This window comes from Macaca fascicularis, chromosome 14 (genome assembly GCF_037993035.2).
Source record: "Macaca fascicularis isolate 582-1 chromosome 14, T2T-MFA8v1.1".
In the NCBI taxonomy this organism is placed as follows: Eukaryota; Metazoa; Chordata; class Mammalia; order Primates; family Cercopithecidae; genus Macaca; species Macaca fascicularis.
This window is the reverse complement of record NC_088388.1, coordinates 25875430-25898922: the sequence shown is the minus strand read 5'-3', so window position 1 is coordinate 25898922 and position 23493 is coordinate 25875430. Positions and strand designations below refer to the sequence as shown.

General features: G+C 34.1%; 1 long non-coding RNA gene across 1 annotated transcript in view; it reads right to left on the bottom strand.

Annotated features, from left to right (window-relative positions):
- Positions 1-23493, bottom strand: part of LOC123568777 (uncharacterized) — a 486926-nt gene that overhangs the window by 361335 nt on the left and 102098 nt on the right. The window lies entirely within an intron of this gene.

Below are 23493 nucleotides of genomic sequence, written 5' to 3'. Positions count from 1 at the left end.
GATATAATTTCTTTTTCTTATGAAAAAGAAAATAAAGAAAAGAATAAGCTAGGAAGTTGGAAAGCAGACGAAAAAGATTGAAAGACATTGACCGAAAAGAAGAAAGGAAGAGAATGCAGGAAAATATGAAGGAAGGCAGGTAGTCAGGAGAGAGAGAAAGAAGTCAGACCTATGTCAATATTCAGATCTTTTGCCTATTTCTTATTGCAAAAACATCAGGCTGGGTGTGGTGGCTCATGCCTGTAATCCCAGCAATTTGAGAGGTTGAGGATTCCTCGAGGCCAGGAGTTTCACACCAGCCTGGGCAACATAGTGAGACTCTTTGTCCCTACGAATAAATAAATAAATAAATAAATAAATAAATAAATAACTGGGTGTAGTGTCACATGCCTGTAGTCCCAGCTACTTGGGAGGCTGAGATGAGAAGATCGCTTGAACTCAGGATTTCAAGGATGCAGTGAGTCATGATTGTGCCACTGCACTGTAGCCTGGGCAACAAAGCAAGATCCTATCTCAAAAAAAAAAAAAAAACAACACACACACACACACACACAGAAAACATTAAACTAAGTTACATATCTGATATGGTCTGGCTCTGAGTCCTCACCCAAATCTCATCTTGAATTGTAATCCCATAATCCCTACATTCATGGGAGGGACCTGGTGGGAGGTCCCTCATGAGTATGAGTCTGAGGTCCCTCAGATATGAGTTCTCACCATATCTGAGATAGTTTTATGAACACAGGACACTTCCCTTACTGGTACTTCTCTCTCCTGCTGCCATGTGAAGAAGGATATGTTTGCTTCCCCTTCCACCATGATTGTGAGTTTCCTGAGTCCTCCCCAGCCATGCAGAACTGTGAATCAATTAAACCTCTTTCTTTTCTAAATTTTTCAGTCTTGGGTATTTCTTCATAGTAGTGTAAGAACCCACTAATACAATCACATTTCTCTAGGAAGTGTTTTAATACAGGAAAAAAAAAGATTGACCTCAAATAGAAAAAAAAAAGCTCCCTAGGCTCTACAGTTCCTCTCTTTCCTTCTTAAAAATCAGAGAGATAATAATCTTGAATTACTTTTCTTTAAAACATCTCTATCAAGAGCTATAAAAAGACATTTAGTATAGGTGTTATCAAAGGTTTTGAAAATATCTGAATAACATGTGAATTAAAAATGACATCTAAATAAAAAGGTGATAACAATACTGAATAGTTCAGTAGAATGAGCATAAGCGTTCACGGCTGAATTCTCTGGGTTCTCATTCTAGCTTGTCTGTGAAAATGTGAAGAAACAACAAGGTTTTTGCACCTCTAATTATTCCATCAATGCACTAGAGTTAATACCACTAATTTCAGAGATGTTGTGAAGACTTGATGATATGATGCAAATCTAAAGCACAGCCCAGGTTCCAGCCAGTAGGAGCAGTTTAGTTTCTTCAACGTGCATGTTGTGCATTTGTCTATATTTATTATTTGATTCATAAGATATTTATCAAATACTTTCTAATTGCAAGTCACCCTAGTAGGGACTAGAAAGTGGTTTTTCAGGTTTCACCTGGATAAAAAAAAGTTATTTTTTTTTTCTGTTGGAGGGCAGTAATGTAATATTAAATAAAAGATGCTTTACACCTTAGGTGTTAGATTGGTGCAAAAGTAATTACCATTGAAAGTAATGGGAAAAACCACAATATTTCTCTGAATATAAGCTTTATTATTTCTTCCATCCACTGGGCAAATCATCATGACACACATTATAGGAGAGCTGTAGTTTAATTCACATTATATTTATTTAGTATATCAATGTATATAATTAAACACCTATATTCTCCCATAAAATGTAAACTTTTAAGGCCAAGGACTCTGTCTTATCATTCTTTAAACTTTTCACAATACTAAGAATACCATGTTGTATGTAGAAAGATTGTTGATAATTTACCACAGTCCTCTTACTAATTCTATCTAAAATTGACAAACCAGAGAATTTATCATTTATTCTCTTGGACAGTTTTAGCTGAATTTTTGAAAAATTATAATGTAAGTAAAAAAAGTGTTATTCATGGCCTGGTTTCAAATTATCACTCAAATGCAATTAAGTCTACTTCTTTGGAATGTAACAAAAGAGAAAGCATGTACCATATACTCCAACCTATTTTTTTTTTTTTTTTTTTGAGACAGAGTTTCGCTCTTGTTGCCCAGGCTGGAGTGCAATGGTGCGATCTCGGCTCACCGCCACCTCTGCCTCCCAGGTTCAAGTGATTCTCCTGCCTCAGCCTCCCAAGTAACTGAAATTACAGGCATGTGCCACCACACCCGGCTAATTTTGTATTTTTAGTAGAGACGGGGTTTCTCCATGTTAGGCTGGTCTTGAACTCCTGGCATCAGGTGATCCACCCGCCTTGGCCTCCCAACTTGCTGGGATTACAGGCGTGAGCCACAGCACCCAGCCCACATGTACTCCAACTTCTTTAACTTAGATTACAATTGACAGATGCTCCTTAATAATACAAAAGAGTTACACATGAAGTGATGAAAACTTTTGGAAATGCAATCAAAACAAAGATATAGACACTTTCTTACATTTTATGAATTATAAGTATATTACATGGGATTCAACTGGTTCTTAAAATTTGTATGTCATTTATTTAAGGAGTATTTAAAAAATATAATTAACAAAAATTATTTTAATTATTAGTAAAATATAAGGAATATTATGGCATATTTTATAACACTTTTTTGCAACTTGCACAAAAGAAAAATCTCAATAACTAAAAATATTGAAGTTAATTTATGGTTTCAAGCCTGTATTTTTTTAACAGATGTGAAGATTATAGTTAGTAGTTATATTCATGTAAGAAATATTTTAAAGTAACGTTATTTTAACACATATTTTAATACTTTATGCTTTAATCTGTTGCTTCTTTACTTATATTATGAACACTTTCAATTTCTTCTGATAAGTTATTTCCCACTATTTTCCACAGTACCCAGTGAAAGTTCACAGTGGAAGCACTGGAAAGTCAGGTATCTTTGTTTCAAAATCAGCTCTGTGGTAACAAGATCATGTACTGAGACCTTGGCAAACTTTTCTCCCCACTGAGCAGTTACTTCCTCTGTTAGCCTCACAATATTGTTCTCAAGATTTAATGAAGTAATGGATGTAAACATGTCTGAAAATTTGCATAAAGCCATATATTCTCATTTACAAAGCAGTATTACAACAAATACATACTCTACCAGTGTTTAATTCTCTCTAATCTTTTGAAGTTTAAACAGAAGAAGAGTAACATATTTTATCAAACAGTAGATCTAATTTAAGAAGAAACCCTCAAACAAACCCAACACTAAATCCTTTTCTTCCTCTTGCAAAACTGAGAACTCCTGAAAGTATAAATAGTTCCTTTGAAGCATTTTCACTTGTACTCTGGTTTATGTGTAATAATATAAAACTATTTTCATCAGAAATGTTGCATAATTTTAAGTTTAAAAATTCCAATTGTCTTGTTAAAAAAAATTCACACTGTTTAACTGGGTAACAACCATTTAAAATAATTTTTCTGTGCACACATTAGTGGCTGGATTTCTCCAGACACAACTTGTTTTTCAGATTTAGGATTGAACCATTCAAACTCTAACCCTATATGTGATAGGGAGTGCAGTTGGTCCCAGTATTTATAGGAATTATTGGGGTCTTAGACAGCTCCTAATTATTTTTAGCTTTTCTTTTCTGCTTCTATTGCATTGAGGAAATCATTCTGCATTTGTTTCTTATGTGTATTGATCCATTTCTGCAATCACACATCTCAGGCGTTGATCTAAATCCAATCTTCCCCAAAATTCCAAGATCTCTAATATATACTTTGGCAGTCTTTACCAAAATAGTACTTAATAACAGAGTTGGCAGGAATGAGTTGGAGAAAAGTAATATTATGCATATTAAAATGTGGACTCCCATGCAGAAGACTGAAACTGGACCCCTTCCTTACACCATATACAAAAATCAATTCAAGATGAATCAAAGACTTAAATGTAAAACCCAAAACTATAAACCCTGGAAGATAACCTAGGCAATATTATTCTGGACATAGGAACATGAAAATATTTCATGATGAAAGTGCCAAAAGCAATTGCAACCAAAGCAAACATTTGCAAATGGGATCTAATTAAATTAAAGATCTTTTTCATAGTAAAAGAAACTACCAAGAGAGTAAACAGACAACATACAGAATGGGAAAAAATTCTCAAACTATGCAACTGACAAAGATCTAGTATCCAACATCTATAAGGAACATAAATCTACAAGAAAAATAAACCCATTAAAAAGTATACAAGGGACATGAACAGTTTTCAAAAGAAGACACACATATGAGCAACAAGCATATATACAAAAGCTGAACATCACTGATCACTAGAGAAATGCAAATCAAAACCACAATGAGATACCATCTCATACCAGCCAGATGAGTATTACTAAAAAATAACAGGTGCTGGCAACATTGCAGAGAAACAGAAACACTTATACACTGTTGGTGGGAGTATAAATCAGTTCAGCCATTATGGAAAACAGTATGACAATTCCTCAAAGACCTAAAAAGAGAACTACCATGTTATGCAGCAATTCCATTACTGGGTATCTCCCCAAAGGAAAATAAATTATTCTATCATAAAGACATATGCATACATGTGATCATGCAGCACTATTCACATAGTGAATAGCAGGACATGAAATCAACCTGAATGCCCATGAATGGAAGACTGGATCGAGAAAATGCGGTATGTATACATGATGGAATACTAGGCAGTCATAAAAAGAATGAGATTATGTCCTTTGCAGGAACATGGATGCAACTGGAAGGCCATTATTCTTAGTATACTAACACAGGAACAGAAAACCAAATACCACATGTTCTCACTTTTAAGTGGGAGCTGAATGATGAGAACACATGGACACATAGAGAGAGGGGAACAACACACACTGGAGCCTATTGGAGTGGGGAGGGTTGGAGGAGGGAGAGGATCAGGAAAAATAACTAATGGATACTTGGCTTAATACCTGGGTGGTGAAATAATCTGTACAACAAACACCCACTGACACGAGTTTGCCTCTATAACAAATCTGCACGTGTACCCCTGAACTTAAAATACAAGTTAAAAAAAATTCCAAAAAACAAACAACAACAAAGATGTGAGTTATTGGAAATGACTCAACATTGGATTATAATAATGATGATAATAAGAAAGGTAAACATTTATAAAGGCTTTCTACCAGGTGCAGTGGCTCACACCTGTAATCCGAGTACTTTGGGAGGCCGAGATGGGAGGATAGCTTGAGTCCAGCTTTGAGACCATCCTGGGAAACATAGCCAGACCCTGTCTCTACAAATAATACACTAATTAGCTGGGCACAGTTGTGTGTACCTGGAAACCCCTTCATCTCAGGAGGCCGAGGCAGGAGGATCATTTGAACCCGGGAGTTTGAGAATGCAGTGTTCCATGGCATCACTGCTCTAGCATGGGTGACAGCGCAAGACCTCGTCTCAAAAAAATATTTTCCATGTGCCATATGCCAATTACTGTCTCACTGTTTTGCATATAACACCACACAGCAGCCCTATAAAGCTGATGGAAGACTATATTTATCTCCATTCTTCACTAGAAAAAAAAGTGAAGCACATAGAAATAACTTACCCAATTTTTAAGAACCAGAATTCACGACTTTAGAAGATGCCTTAGAATGGCCATATTGATTGTCCTTAGTGGCATTAGAACCCTACATGAAATGCTACAGTGTGGGTAGAGCAGGGTGACACCTCTCCAACACAGTTCAATCTCAGCATCACAAATGTGGATAACTGGAGAGGATGTGCTCCATAAAGTGAGGTAAGAGAGTTACGCAAAAGCCATAAATGAATTTACCTAGTCTAAAACTCGTAATTTGAATGTATCCAAGCCTCTGGATCTAACTGTCAATCTACCAGAATTTGATGGGATAGAAGAACAAGCTAAGACATGTAATGAAGAAGCAATCACTCAAACAGAGAACGTGAGAGATTCTAAACAACAAATAAATGTATTTCTTCAACAAGTAACTTAAAAGATAGGAGGAACAGCACTATTACAGGATAGAATAAAAGAGACTTACGAAACATAATAATTAAAGGTAATATTTTCACCTTGTTTGCAGACTGATTTGAACCAAACAAGTGTACAATAAACTCTGTGAGTCAATTAGGGAAACTTATGTATCAGCTGATATTAAAGAACTTGTGTTAGTTTTTAAAGATCAATAATATCATGTTGGTTAACTAAAGAAAAGGAAAGAGCTCCATATCAGTATATGAGTCTTTATGAAAGAAGAACATGTCTAAAAATATAAAATAAAATACTATCTGGGATTGCTTGAAAATACTCCATCATTAAACACACACACACACACACACATATCAGGCACTTGTATGTTCATTACAGCACTATTCAGAATAGCAAAGACAGAATCAAGCTAGATGGCTATCAACAGTGAACTGGATAAAGAAAACATAGTACATGTAACACTATAGAATACTACACAGCCATAAAAAAGAATGAAATCATGTCCTTTGCAGCAACATGGATGCAGCAGAAGGCCATTATTCTAAATGAATTCATGCAAGAACAGAAAACCAAATACAGCAAGTTTTCTCTTACAGGTGGGAGGTAAACATTGAGTCACTGAGTACACAGACATGAAAATGAGAACAATTCACACTGGGACTGCTAGAGAGGGAATCTTGGGAGGGGGATAAGGGTTGAAAAACTACCTGTTGGGTACTATGCCCACTCCTTGGGTGATGGGATCATTCATACAGCAAACCTCAGCGACGTATAATTTAACCACATATCAAACCTGCACTTGTATCCCCTGAACCAAAAATAAAAGTTGGAAAAAAAAGAGGAAGGGAAAATACGTGAAACAAACTGACAGAAAGCTGATACTTGTTGAAACTGAATGCAGTGTAAGAGTGTCTTATTATATTATTTCTACTTTCAAAAATTTCATTTATAAAAAAGATTTTTTAATGGCCCTAGAGCGATCTCATACAAAACTGCTAATAATACAAATTGAGGTAACCTATGGTGAACATTGTTACGCTCCTGATATTTTCTGTGAGTTGGATGTGTCAAGCTAAAATTAAGTTAAATCATATAATTTATATATCAGCAGTACTTTGGAATTAACCATAATATTTTTAGAAGCTGTCAAAGTAAGTAAATATAAAATCACACTCATGGTTGCCTTCTGAAAAGCTGTGTATATTTAACCTTGGGTTGACCTGTAATATGTATTCTACTTGTAAATAATTTCAAATTGTATATTTCAAAAAATTATATTGATAAAAAAGATATAGCTAAAAATTGGTAACTTCTACAGTAATATATATGCACATCTAATGGTTCCTTTATGTAATAAGTTCCTAATATGTACTAAGTACTGTGATAAATTGTTTAACAAGGATAATGATTTAATGCTGTGCATGCCCCCAAATTTTAAATTTATTTGACAAAATACATATTTTCAAAACAAACACTATATATATATATGCACACATACATGTACCCATAGATATATACTGTATTTATACACATAGAAATATACTCATGTAGATCATGCACAGTATATGTAATTTTTATTCAACATGATATATATAATTTAAGGCAATAACTTGGCATTAACTAGTCCTTGTTATGTCAATTAAGTTTCCTCAGGTAGATTAGTTTCAATCGCTTTAAATACTCATGGAAAGAATTAAAAGAAATTCTTGCATTTCACAATTTAATGTTCTATCATATTGAATATTTGCAAAATTATGAATATATACATAAAAGGAAATTAGGAATATAAAAATACCCTAGAATAAAATATACACTGTCTCATTTTGGAGACCATATGTTATATTTCTCATACCATACAAATAATCTTGATAATTACATTCTATTCCCACTTGATAAAGAATTTAAATCAGATGAGATTTCCACATAGTATACACAGAATTGAGGAGTTATAAATACAGAAAAACAGAATGGCAATATAGGTAAAAGTAGTACAAACATATTTTAATCATTAGTCAAGTGTTAAGCAAGCAAAAATTGAATATAATAAAAAAATTGTGAAGTCTATATAAAAGTGTATAAAACAATCTCTTGGACCTTAAAAATGGGATAAACATACAAAACAAAATATAACAAAAATTTAATTAGTGACATTTTTTAGAAATGTCACTTAGACTTTGGGAGGCTGAGGCAGGTGGATCACCTGAGGTCAGGATTTCAAGACCAGCCTGGCCAACATGATGACACCCCGTCTCTACTAAAAATACAAAAATTAGCTGGGAGTGGTGGTGGGCACCTGTAATCCCAGCTACTCGGGAGGCTGAGGCAGGAAAATCACTTGAACCCGAGAGGTGGAGGTTGCAGTGAGCCAAGATCACACCACCGCACTCCAGCTTAGGTGACAGAGTAAGACTCCATCTCAAAAAAAAAAAAAACAAAAAAAGTCACTTAGAAAATATATATATATATATATATATATATATATATATATATTTCACCAATTCTAGTGATATTTTAGTCATAATGAAGTTGAGTAGAGAAATCCTACAGAGATCAAACCAACATTCATTTATTCATCAAACGTTATCAAGCTCTGGGCTCTGAAATATGCTTTCTAACCTAGGCAAAATACTTATCCTCTCTAAAACTCAACATCTTACATTTAAAACTAGCATCCATTACACAAAGCTATAGTCAAGATTAAATGCAATGTTCTATCTATGCCCTGAAATATACTAACAATTAAAAATGTTATTGGTTATTATTATTTACCATCCATGTGTTTTGTGTTGAAGACACAGAGATCAAAGTAGTCCTTAATACCTAGTGGATAACCAGGGGAGTAAGGGCTACGTCAATGTGAAAGACTTTTAGACTAACTTGCTGAAAATGTTCTCAGCTTTCTCCCACATCTACAGATTTTTTTAACAAATAGTTTATCTTCTTGTTTTCCTTTTGAGTTTCAAAACAGAATCCTCTTAGAAAGGAGACAGAGGAAATTAGTGCTTCCAGAAGTTGGATGTGTTTCTTATGAATATGAGAATAATAGACGCTCTGGGGCTAGGATTTGAATTGTCTTGTCCCCAGTTTTCAATTGCTTGAATCATTCTGTCCAGGGAAGTCACTGGCCTACACTAGGTGTCAAGTTTTTGGAGCAAAAAAGATAAAAACAAAACCCATTGCTAATGCATGCTTATGAGAGAGACAGTGATCTCATTAAAACTGAAGCTTTTTAAAGCCATAGTTTCTCAGGGCTCATGCATGTTAAAACCAGTATTTTCCATGTGAGCTTATTTTCTACTCATCTAATTGGAGGTCCCTTGTCATTACCTATTTCTGAAGCATCTCTGATGTAGTGACAATGATGTTGAGGACAAAATGGCTATGCTAGTATCAATATGAAATTCTTTTTATTTTTATTGAGGTAAGCCACTCAGGCAAATCACTTTTTTTAAAAAACTGGTACTTTACTAAGAACATATCAAGGTGAACAACATATACATACTTATAAAAAGGATAGTTATCTTAAAATACTTTTGGGGTTTTTTTTTAAACATCTATATTAAATTATGAAGATTTGGGGAAAAATCATTCAATTTTTAAAATCCAGTATTCCATATACTTCGTTCCTAAATTGGAAAACTGTTCAATGTATTCCTTTCATGGCAATATCTCTTGATACTGAGAGTCTAGTTTAATACACAGTGATGACGTTCAAAGGGGGAGATTTCTTACGATTTTTCCAGGCATGTCTATAGCTTGTCAATTGATTTTAAAATTGAGTTTCATTGTGTTGTCTTTGTTCCCTCCCTCCCCTTTGACAACACTGGCCTAATTCAATTACAATGTCACAATAATCAAATGAGGTTTGGTTAGACGTTAAAAACAGGATTTTTATTTGGTGTAGATACTTAGAATCATGAAAAACACTAAAAATAGAACTTTATGTTCCCATATTTCTCATAGGGCACCCAGAGTCTCCTGAGAACCCATCTTATTCCTGGAAAGAGAAGGTCTTACAATTGCCTTTCTAATCAGAAACAAGACAATAAGGGTCCTGTGCATTGACTGTTCTCTCACTACGTTAGTATTTCTATACTTGAGTACAAATAATCACAGACTTAGCAGCTTAGGACAACACTTATTTATTATCTCACAGGTTCTATAGGTCTGAAATCCAGACAGGAGCAACAGAAACCTCTGCTCAGGATGGCCCAAGGCCAACATCAAAGAATCAGCAGAACTATTCCTCTCCAGAGGCTCTGAGGAAGAATCTGCTTCCCACTTTATGTGGTTGGCAAGATCCAGTTCATTGCATCTCTTGGACTAAAGTCCCTATTTATTACTCAGTATCAGCTGGCATGTGAAGGGAGAGGATATTGCCTCTGCTCTGCCCCTTAAGGCGAACTCTATTTCTTCTAACATTGCTGTCATTATATTAAAAACCAGCAATGGCACAGCAAGTTGAAATTTCCCTGATTTCCCCTTCTGATTTTGTTTTTAAGGGATGGTGTGATTATATTAGATCCACTTATATAATCTCCCTTTTGCCATATTAGTAAAACTGGGCAGTTTTCCAATTTAGGGACAAACTATACTGAATATTGAATTGTAAAAATTGAATGATTTTTGCCCAAATCTCCATAATTTAATATAGATCCTCAAAATATCTAAAGTATTTTAAGCTAAGAATTACGTCTATTTTATAAATAGACATAATAGAATTATTTATTGTCCAATTTAGAAGACAATAGATAAAAAACATTAGACAGATATTGTGCAACCAAATTTTCTGCACACTTTCTACCCTAGAGATGTCCAAATATGTATTTCACTAGACTATATGAGGGTTAAAAATCTAAGCTTTCGGGTCAACTAGACCTAGGTTCAAGTTCAAGCTCAATTGTTTATTAATTGTGTGATTTTATGGCCTCTTTTTTTATCTCTAAAATGAGCGCAGTGATATTACCTATCATAAGGTTGTTGAATTGATTATGTGAAAGAAAGCATGGCGACTAATACAACAATTAACATATAGAAGGCACTAAATGATTCTCACATGACTTAGAGTCTTGCAAACATAAACAGTATTTATTCAGCAACCACTAGTATGTTCCACCCGATCCTGCAGTTAACTTGTTCCTCTCTTTAAAATCCTTCTGTTCTGAATCACACATAACAAAAATACCTTAAGTATTTCAATGAATGCCCATCTCCAGGACGTTTCAAGAATGGTAAGAAGTCAAATGCAACCCTACACATCTGTACACAGCCTATGTTACTTGTAACAAGCTGCATGTATAAGTTGACAAACTCATTCAAAAGCTCCATATTTCAATTGTCCACGTTAAGGTGTCTTAATTGTGCTAAATCTTTAGTGTCAGAATATATCATTCACTAATAGAACAGTTGTCTATAAAAACTCATACAGTATCAGTTAAAATTTAGTTCAACACAGAATTGAATTTGAGTAATGGCATTTACAAATTTTTTCCCCCAAAAGAATGAGAAGAAAATCATCAGCACCATTTGCTTGCTTTCTATTCATTTCACCGCTGCATCTGAGCAAAGTAAGAGAAGCAAAATGACCTCGACACTAAAGTGCTATAAATTTTGATTTTTTTAGAATACTGACTCCTGACCTTAAGGGGGCTGTTCATGCAACACCAGGGATTGTGTTCTGCATACATATTCTCTGTTCTTCCTGGTCACTGATCACTATTCACTTTCACTACTGGGAGTCACAACTACATTTCCTATTGCAGCCTTGATTTTATTGAGTATTTTAAGCTAACAATTTAATCCAAATGCTTATTAAACTCTTTCTGGGAAAGTAAATTAAATTATTTTAGTAAAACTAGACCTTTATTTGTATACCAGTAAGCATGTAATGTTTATTACAGCTCAGAGATTTCAGCAAATACCTTTTAACTGAGCTTATTTTGTAGCTGTCCCCTAGCCATTTTATTAAATTCAGTGGTAATTAACTATTAGGCACCTAGATGAACTGAGTTGAGTATTAGTGAGTGATAGGTACATTAACTGTGGAGAAATACTGACAATGAGGTGAGGAAATGCAGGAATGGACTGATGAAAATCATGTTTAATTTCAGCAATATCATGCATGTTCATGGACTGAAATATCATCTATACGTCAACAACTTCCAAATTCACATCTTGCCAAGACTTATCTGAGCTTCAAGCTACTTGAAAACTTCTTTTTAATGCATTATACAAGCTTCATGTACAAGAAGTAACTCAAACATTTCCTTTAAAACATTCACTCCTAGTCTTTCTCATCTTAAAAATAAGAGTAAAGAGCAAATACCAATCAACCTAGTTCCTTAAGTGAAAACTATGTTAGTTTTTCTTGATTCTTTTTTTAAATCACTTCTCATATCCAATACACATTCAAGTTCTACTGACTTAACCTCCAAAGGACACTTTGAAAACAGCATAGTAAGTAGACTCTCCTTCTAATTTTACTACCCCACAAGCCAGTCCTAAAACAGCATTGAGAGTGATCTTTATAAAAAATACATTCGAGGATGCTAGCTGATAATCTCCAATTGGGTCCTATATAACTTAGAACAAAACCCAAATCCCTAACCCTTTCCTACAAGGCTTTGTAAAATCTGGCCCCATGTTATACCACTATCTCACTTGTTCCTTACATTCTAGCTTTATTGTCCTTCATTCTGGGCCTCAAACATAGCAACCCTGTTTCTATACTGTGGTCTTCGTATTAGACCTTTCCTGTTCCTGGAATGTTCTGCCTCTAGATCATTTCATGGCGGCTCGTTCATGTTATTCAGATCTTAGCTTTACTGTATCTCATAGGACTGCAAGGTCCTCTTTGAATACTCAATACCTCCTAAGCCATTTTCTTGCATATCATCCTGTGATTGCACTCATCTCCAATGGATCTACAGACTTTTTAACAAATAGTTTAGCTTCTTGTTTTCCTTTTGAGTTTCGAAGCAGAATCCTCTTAGAAAGGAGACAGGAAATTAATGCTTCCAGAAGTTGGATATGTTTCTTATGAATATGAGAATAATAGATGCTCCTGAGCCAGGATTTGAATAGTCTTGTCCCTAGTTTTCAATTGTTTGAATCATTCTCTCCAGGGAAGTCACTGGCCTACACTAGGTGTCAAGTTTTTGGAGCAAAAAGATAAAAACAAAACCCACTGCATGCTTATGAGAGAGACAGTGGTCTCATTCAAACTGAGGCTCTTTAAACCCATACTTTCTCAGGGCTCCTCCATGTTAAAACCGATATTTTCCATTTGAGCTTATTTTCTATTCATCTAATTGGAGGTGCCTTGTCAGTACCTATTTCTTTTATTGCTGCATTACCCCCTCCACTGCCTATTAATAGAAAACAAGCTCTATTTCAAAAATAAACTACCAGGTGCAGTGAGTATTCTTTAGCTTTGTATTCAAGGTTTTTCATGATCTGTTCAACCTACACTAATTTTCTCCACTTTTCTATGTTACATTTATTCTATTCAAGCTGAATGATTCCATTTTCTTATAGATATGCTCCTGTAATATTTTACCTTCAAACATTTGTTATTACTGTCCTCTTTTCCTGGAATCTCCTTCTTCTCATGCCCACATGTTGATATTTTGGACCTTTAGAAATAGTTTCAAGGCATCATAAATAGGCTCAATATATTCTTAAAATATTAGTCATAGACTTTTTGTTGTTGGTAAACTCATACTTCTGGGCATCAGTTGCCTCATTTTTGAATTAAGAGGTTGAATTCCACAAAATGACATATGTATTGACCCTTGAATGTCTCCCTACAGCATAATGGGGAAATAACAGCCTTTTGAATAAATGTTGCTGGAAAATTACCTAGATGAGCAAAAACTCAAACTCGTGTTTATTTCTGCACTAGATAGAAATTATTTGCAATTTTCTTGGATATAATCCACACATTAACCTGTAATTTATGAGTGCAAGAGCTTTTATTTAATAGTAACATCAAAACAGGTACATTTCTACAGATCATTTAATCATCTATTGTGGAGGTTTCAGTATACATTAGAAAGAATATACTGGTGACACTTTGCATTATTTTCAAGCTATAAATAATTTTTCTTAATGACCCTACCAATTTGATAATAAATAACCTCCAAAGTTTATCTTGATCACAAAATTGATAGCCCCAACATGCTTGGCTTATTTATATAGCTGCTACAAGAATTATTAATTAACCATATAGACTTCCTTGAGGATACAGTATTGAGCACATTATAAAGCAAAAAGCTAACTTCTCTTTCAAATTTTATTTTAAAAACCTCAGATTTGATATTGTAAAAGCCTGTGTTGTTATATTCTCCATCTTGAGGCTAATCAAGCAATGACGGTCTCTTCACTCATTTCTCCCATAGTGCTTTTCAGCTTCAGTGAATTCCTTTCTTCTGTTTTCAACTTAAATTACCATACTACTCTAATTTGTCCAAGGATTATCCTTAATAATATAAAATTGCAACCTTATATGAAAAGGTTTCTGACCTACCAGTTTATGAGAGTCTCTCTCTCTCTCTGTCTTTCCATAAAGATTAACACAGCAACAATTCTCAAACTTAAGTCTCAAGAGCTCTTTACACTACTAAAATTTTGTGAACACCCCAAAGGGTTTTTATGGTGGGGGGTTATCTTTAAAAATTTACTTTATTAGGCATTTTTAAATTATAATTTTTAAGATTTATTCATTAATTCAATTTATAAAGCAATACTAAACCTATAACATGTATATGTTTTATAAAAAATAATTATTTTTTCAAAATAAAAAAATTTGGAAAAATTCTGTCACTGTAATATTTTTATATCTCTCATTATCTTCCATAATAAAATATTTGCTTTCACACTCAAATTGTTGATTGTTGAAGTTTATGTAGAATATCTACTCTCAACAGATATGCAATGGGGAAAACAAAGCGTATTTCAATAGCCTTTTTATATCATTGTAGATTTTCTTCCTTGAAACGACAACCAAAACATGATGTATTATTTTTGAAAAGTTATTTGCAATGTAGAATATGAAAGCATATCAATAAACTTTTCTGTTTCTTTAAAATTCATTGATGTATTCTATCTTTAGGATGTATATTTTATAGATGCATGCTGTTAATAAAATCTTTCAGTAGTCAATTCAAAAATACTAATTCATGGAATTCTATAACTCTTCAAATGTAAACATAATTCATGACAAAATATTTAAAATCCTATTGGTTAATATCACCAGTGATGGCATCAGGAAAGTCTTTTGCTATTGGGAAGCAGTTAGGATCATGGTAACAGGTACATGTTAACCAAAATTATATTTTTCTTTCTTTTTTCTTTTTTTTTTGAGATAGAGTGTCACTCTGTCACCAGGCTGGAGTGCAGTGTTGCGATCTCAGCCCACGGCACCCAGCCCAAAATATATTTTTTTCACTTGAAAGTTTAAATTCTATCAACAGCAAAAAACACTGCCAGTCTTTCCTTGATTTTATAGACTCATTTATTCATTTAAAGAAAATATTTGGTAAATATTTATCTGAATAACCATAGTTTGCTATTTGTCATTCTGCCAAATAAAAATGGACAATAGTGAGGTTATAGAGATGAATGCAAAATAGCTAGCAAGAGCATAAAGATACTACTGAAAATACACTGAGTTAATCTCTGAATAGGTACACCTTCATATACAAAACGTATTTACCTTAGAAAATCCTAGAAAACATGAGAACACCTTCCATTGGTTGTCTAAGAAATACTGTGATCATGGGCCAGGTGCGGTGGCTCACGCCTGTAATCCCAGCACTTTGGGAGGCCGTGGCGGGAGGATCGGGAGGTCAGGAGACCAAGACCATCCTGGCTAACACGGTGAAACCCCATCTCTACTAAAAATACAAAAAATTAGCTGGGCCTGGTGGTGGGCGCCTGTAGTCCCAGATACTCAGGAGGCTGAGGCAGGAGAATGGCGTGAACCTGGGAGGTGGAGCTTGCAGTGAGCCAAGATCACACCACCGCACTCCAGCCTGGGTGACAGAGTGAGACTCCGTCTCAAAAAAAAAAAATTCCTGTCATCGTGTGTCATGCATCCTCTAGGCAAATCTATTGTATGCCCGTAAAAAGTGAGAGTGAAAAAGATCGCATCAGTTCTTACTACTATGAAAATAGTTTCGACCTCATAGAAACACATAAAAAGAACCTCTAGTTGACATAAACCACATTTTTGAGAAATACTGAATCAGGACAAATAAAGTATCAGAAATTTAGTTTAATTTCTGGAAATATTGGGAATATGTGACATATATATTCTTGTATAACTCTATATCCGAATTAATAGAGTTTTCTTAAGTGAAACTGTAATGTAATTTATTCATACTTTCTGAAAGTAAAAAAAATATTTTACACTCATAAAATAAGACATGAAGTCCATTCTATTTATCGATCACAGACCTATAGAGATCTTAGAGATTTAAGCAAAGTTCAAGTAGACAGAAACACAAAAAAATCACAGGTTCAAATCTCAAGGAGCAGTTCTCCTTTCTAAAGCACGGCAAATATCACAGGCTAAAATAACATAGACTAAAAACTTGATTATTTGCCATCTCTTACCCAACAAAGTATAGATTCTATCATCCCCCTGACTGAGAACACCAAATGGTCACATAAACTAGATTACAACCTCTGCTCCCACCAACATAAAATAAACGATCATCTGGTAAATCAGCTTTATGTATGTACAGGGTGCTCTCTCCGTTATGCATGTGAGAGTCTAGTTCTCCAACATAACGTAGAGAGAAACACAGGTCCCTGGGCTGTGTTATGGAAAGGGATATGGCCGTAACACACAAATATAATAATATACTTGATTTAAAAATTAAAACACAAATATTAAAAGACAGAAAACAACTGTAGGCAAATAGAAACTCAGCAAAAATAAAGTGCTATTGTGTAGCTTGAGAATCATTTCAGAGGCTATGAAAAGATTTGCCCGGGCTTAAACAGCCCATAAGGTGCACTTCTCGGTGAAGAAAATTTAATTGATTCTGGGCAGGTGAGTCCATGGAACTTTTGGTGGCTCTCCAAAACTGTCAATCACAATTTTCAAACACTTTAACATGTGATTAAATTTAAGTCAAACTTACAAAACTTATTAACTACTAAGTCTGTCCAAAGAACATTTTGGGGAACAAAGTTTTGATAGCTTACTTGAAAAAGCATTCTGAAAAGCATGGACTGAGTTAGGAACAAAACACTTTAATAACCCACAGGGCTATAAAAGTTTGATCTTTGTGGCTACATTTTCTGCATAAAAGTGATTATTTGCATTCCTATTACAAAGGTCTGCAAGTTAACGTGTTATTTTAGTAATATAAGCTCTTAGTTAATAGCAAATAGTAAAATCAAACAAAGGTAAATTGTCCTAAAAACTAAATATTTCTTGGATGATTTAAACCATTACTCAGTGAGATATTTAAAAGTCATGCTACTCACTCTTTATCTTATTTCTAAAATTTAAATAATTTATAATATTTTACAATTTGTAATAAATATTTTGTGATTAAAAAATAAAAATAACATGTCTAAAACATCATTTATGTACCCACTCAAACAACTGCTAGGAAATGAAAAATGTTTTCCTAATATTTTAGGTCATTTTAGGCTGGAAAGTGTTTAAATTGTAATATACTCAATCTTTATTTCCTTTGGACCTTACAAAACTGATTCAAGTACAGTTTTCATCTCAGAACTAGTGGGAATATTGAGCTCAGACCAACTACCCCTGTGATTTAATAACAAAACAAAAATCTTAAAATCTTTTGAAAAAAATAGAATAATATTGTAAATGCTGGGTACCAAATGAGAGAGCTTAAAACTAAAGTAATAAAAATGCACCTATTTTTCTATCATTTCTTGAAGTCATACACAGAAGTTCAAAAATCATTAGAATGAGGAATTTAAGGATTTATAACCCGAGATTCAATTGGATGAATAATTAAAGCTTAACACAGCTATAGAAAGAAATATCCAACTGTATTTGTTTGAGTGGTAAATGATTTATGACAAATGTTTTATTATAAATGTTTCAGGATAAATGATGAGTGTTCCAGTTTTCTTTTGTAATTGGTATAAATCCAGGCAATGAAAAATTTAGTTATTGACATAAGAAGAAAATGAAGTCAGTATGTTGAAGTGATTCCATTCCAGCACCATAAATACAATTAATGTTGGTTTTAATCAGCTTTGAAGCTAAAATAAAAGTCCTTCAGAGAGCTCCATCTATTATTTCAACATGGAATATTCTGCAATCAAGCTTATAGTATCTTGTCACTTTATAATAATCAATAAGACATTTGACCAGTAATTCCTCAAATCCTGAGTATAACCTGCAGATTTAAAGGCTGGCCCTTTGTCTTAAATTCCTTATTTCATCTTATTCTGAGTTCGACGGCAGAAAATTATCTCTAGTTCCTTTGCAGCTGTACAATTGCAGTTTAACACAGAACACCAGCAGAAAATCAACCTTTCTTTCACAGCCTTGTCTCTAAATTGGCCTCAGTTGAACTCAAGGACATAAATTGTATTTACCAAACGTTATAGATTATTTGGAGAAAAACTAAAGGAAGTTATGTCTAGAAATCGGAAAAACAATGTTGAAGGTAGAAGAAAAAAGTAAACCTGTTTAAATAAGCTCATCACATGCTCAGCCCATTCCAAAGTTGCAACTGACTTGAAGTGTGTTCCTTTTATGATTTAGGAAACAGAACTTTATTAAAAGACCCACAGTGTATATATCCAGCCCTTCTAGGGAAAAAAAAAAAAAAATCTCTTCTTAGGTCTGGTTTGGGTCTAAAATTTCTATCAACCTTTCCCCATCCCTCATTCCCATTTGCAGAATAAACTAGAACAAAATTACATTGGTTAGAGTAAAGCTAGGTTTCGCAACAGCAAAGCCTTTGTGATTGTACCTGGCTGGGGGAACAATCACAGCGTTACTTTGTCACCATTGTTAATAAGCCAGGCCAAGTTTTTTTGTTTTTTTTGTTTTTTTGTTTTTTTTTTTTGAGACGGAGTCTCGCTCTGCCGCCCAGGTTGGAGTGCAGTGGCCCGATCTCAACTCACTGCAAGCTCTGCCTCCCAGGTTCACGCCATTCTCCTGCCTCAGCCTCCTGAGTAGCTGGGACTATAGGCGCCCGCCACTTCGCCTGGCTAGTTTTTTGTATTTTTTAGTAGAGACGGGGTTTCACCGTGTAGGCCAGGATGGTCTCGATCTCCTGACTTCGTGATCTGCCCGTCTCGGCCTCCCAAAGTGCTGGGATTACAGGCTTGAGCCACCGCGCCCAAGCCAGGCCTATTTACCAAACCTGTTACACCAGGTAAATAAGAAACTTCAGCATTTTACAGACTTCCTATGAATCAAACTTTTAAATGAGTACCAACTTGAGAAAAACTGTTTATTGCTCAAATGTTCAGTTCATTCATTCTGGCTCTGACCACATCAATGAAATGCACAAGTGCTCTGCCATACTAAAGAGAGTCCGGAGCTCAGAGATCAATATACTTTCTGCTTTTAACCAAATTTCATCCCTGAAGATTTAATCCTTTATATATTCAATAAAATCATCCAAAGATTCTGTCTAGTCTTTTCATCTAGTGAAAATCAGTTGCATCATATTTTGTTCTAATTCTGATGATTTAATGATTATACCATTTTTAAGTAAATTTTAATACATTGTTGTCATTGATATGAGAGAAAGCCTCATTATTTGGGTAAATAAGAACGGAGTTTACAGAGATCACTTGTTTGGCAACTAGTCTTTTCCTCTCAACTAGTCTTTCTACTCCTTTTGGTTATCTCTACTATGTTTTGGCTCATTTTTTTTCCGCTTGTCACAATAATACAAATACTTTGTTCTTTCTTCATCTTTATCCTATATTTTCTTAAATTCATTGACCAGTTTCTATTTTTACTTATGCAATAGAAATAACACTGATTATTTAAACTAATAAATTTTCCTTCGGACTTCTGTTGCTTTTGTCTCTCTAGATTTTTTCATTCCCTGGTAAAAGAAAGTTTATGTTCCTGTTTACAATTTGAAAGACTCAAAATTGTAAAACTTTCAGTCCTTTCCTAAACTGTTGATAGATAGCTTTAGTTCAATCCTGGAAAGGTGTGCTTGTGGGAGACGTGTGTGTGTTTGTGATGTGTATGTAAATAAAAAGTTGATCCTAAAATTTAAGTACGCTTTTAAAACAGGCAAAACTTGTCTATAGTGTTAAAAATCACAAAGACTGCTCTTGGGTAGAAATGAATGGATGGCCGCACAATAGAGTTTTCTGCGGTGCTGCTGGTGTTCTGTCCCTTATGGCAGTGCTGGTTAAAAGTGTAAGAAATTGAACTATCTATGCATTTAGGATTTGTGTACTTTTCTGTACACATGGTACACTTCAACAAAAAAAATGTCAAAATGGAGAAAAAAGAATCTTCAATATTTTTCAAAAATCTTCCACAACACATTTCTTAAAATTGCAATATTTGATCTGGGAATAACCCTATTTCCTGATTGGTGTGTTGACAGGTGAGATTAATTTCAGCAAAATCCTTTATTCAGATTGGGCTATGCTCCCCCCCCACCCCCACCAGATTTAGACGTCCTTTGCCTGTTTGAGGTTAAACTATATAACCTCCTGCTTAAAACTTCAGGTTCTTTTATATTAATTGCCAGACAAGCATACATGCACACACACACACACACACACACACATTCACATACATCCTCTAAGGAAATACAATTATGCCTAGACTCCCTGATGTCTAAATAACATTAATAAAGAATGGTTATTTTGCTAAAGAAAATAACCTGTAGAAATATCATATACCTTAAAATTTTTTAAAAAATTATTATTATGCAAAACAATTTTAAACTTCCTTAGCTTTATTTGGTTTTAAAAGACTATATCCAGAGATATAATTGTAATATCATGTCTCCTTACTGTGATACCCTCCACTGCAAAAAAAAAAGAATACCATTTATGCTTGATTATTAAGATAATACAAAAAGTTCACAGAAGCTCAAGGGGTTTTAGTTTTTCACTAACACAAGATGGAAATAATTGGGCAATGCAGTGCACACCTGAGCCCCTTGTACATGCCCATATTTATCAACACTACCTTTATCATCGTAACACGGCTCCCTGATCTATCATTGAAGAGGAACCCACAGAATATCCATGCTCTCTCTAGCCAGGAAAAATCCACCCAGGGGACATAGATTATTTGATATATAAAAATTAAATTTATTTAAAAGGGAATATTACAAACTAAAGGCAAAATATTTTTAAATATAGTTCTTAGAAATTAGCTGAAAAAAGTCAGATAGTTATTTTATAAACCAATAAAGCTATATTTATTCCAACTAAATTTAAAGTTAAATTTAAAAAATAGTAACCTTAAAACACCAAAACCAATATAAACAAAATGTAACTCAATGAGGAAAGAAAATTAGAGCTGAATAGCCTCATATATTTAAGTGCACACTTACAAAATATTAGGCCTGGCGTGGTGGCTCACAACTGTAATCCCAGCAGTTTGGGAGACCAAGGCAGCCCAATAGAGTTTAGGAGGTCAAAACCAGCCTGGGAAACATGGGGAAACCTTGTCTCCACAAAAAAATACAAATAATTAGCCAGGCATGATGGTACACACCTGTAATCCCAGTTACTTGGGAGGCTTAGGCAGGAGGATTGCTGGAGCCGAGGAGGGTGAGGTTGCAGTGAGCCATGATCACACAGATGCACTCCAGCCTGGGTGACAGTGTGAGTCCCTGTCTCAAAAATACTAAATGAAATTTTAAAAACTTGAGACCTCAGCCAGATGTGGTAGCTCACACCTGTAATCTCAGCACGTTGGGAGGCCGAGGTAGGTGGATCGCAAGGTCAGGAGATCAAGGCTATCCTGGCCAACATGGTGAAACCCTGTATCTACTAAAATCAAAAAAATTAGCTGGGCACGGTGTTGCATCCCTGTAGTCCCAGCTACTTGGGAGGCTGAGGCAGGAGAATCGCTTGGACCTGGGAAGTGGAGGTTGTAGTAAGCAGAGATTGAATTGTAGTAAGCAGAAACACTGCACTTTAGCCTGTAAACAGAGTGAGACTCTGTCTCAAAATAAATAAATAAATAAATAAATAAATAAATAAATAAACAAACAAACAAAATTCAGACTTCAGAATGGTTACAAATACATTAAGAGATTAAAAACTAAGCTACAAATTATATAATACATATGACCAATAATTAAATTTTTAATAATATAAAAATGTTATAAAACTAAAATCATTAAAATGTACAGTAATAAATCAAAAATAGATGTGAAAATGAGCATTTAAAAATATTTTGCTTTAATACTTATCTAGTTACTTAATTTAATGCAATGAAATACTAGTTTCTGCCAAAAAAATTAACAGTAATACTCATTTCAATAGAAGATATAGCAAGATCGGAACTTTTCACTGCTGATGGAAGATGAAATTTTGCTGCAAGCCTGGAAATCATTTGGCGACTCTTTGCAAAGAGAACAAAATATATTCTACCTTCTGTCTTAGAACTAAACTTCTCAAAAATTCATTTTGAGTTAAAAACAGAGTTATAGTGACTTAGGTAGAGAATAGGCATTATAGAATTGTGCTAAGGAATAAAAAAGGACCCAATGTATAAAATAATAGGAGAGATTATCCAGTAGTTTATGTTGCCCATATGTCATTGAATGTTATCCATCAATTGCACTATACTTTTGAAGAGTATTTAATGTAGACTAATGCTTAAGCAAGTAATTTTCAATAAAAGATGCAACAATAATGAATTTGCAGAGGACAAGTTTATGCCAATTTTATAAATAAATGTAAGAGATATTAAGGCATTTATCTTTATTTCTATCTACATATAATCTATGCATCTATCTATTTATTCCATTTGTCTACTGAAAACGTTTTCAACATAAAAATCTTAATCTCTGGGTGGTGAAATTATTAGTGATTTAATCTTCTTTTTATACCCATTTATTGTCCAGTGTTTATCTTGGCATTTATCTCCTTTAAAATCAGAAATCAAATGTTAGATAATTATAATGAAAACAAACCAACTTGAACCTCAATTTTTTTCACTTTTGCTTTTTAAAAAATCGTGTTAGATTTGTTCGTATGTGTTTGTACAATGTAGCCTAGAATTAATGCACAGATTAATACCGTATGAAGGTCAATTTTTATGTTATTCAATCAATCGACTTTCTAGATTATGTAGGGGCTATCCCTCAATTATAGTCCACAAATATTTATTTATTCAAATGTCTGAAAGTTCATCAAAAGAGTCTTTACTTTTTCCGAGTCTCTCTGTCACTGATGTTTC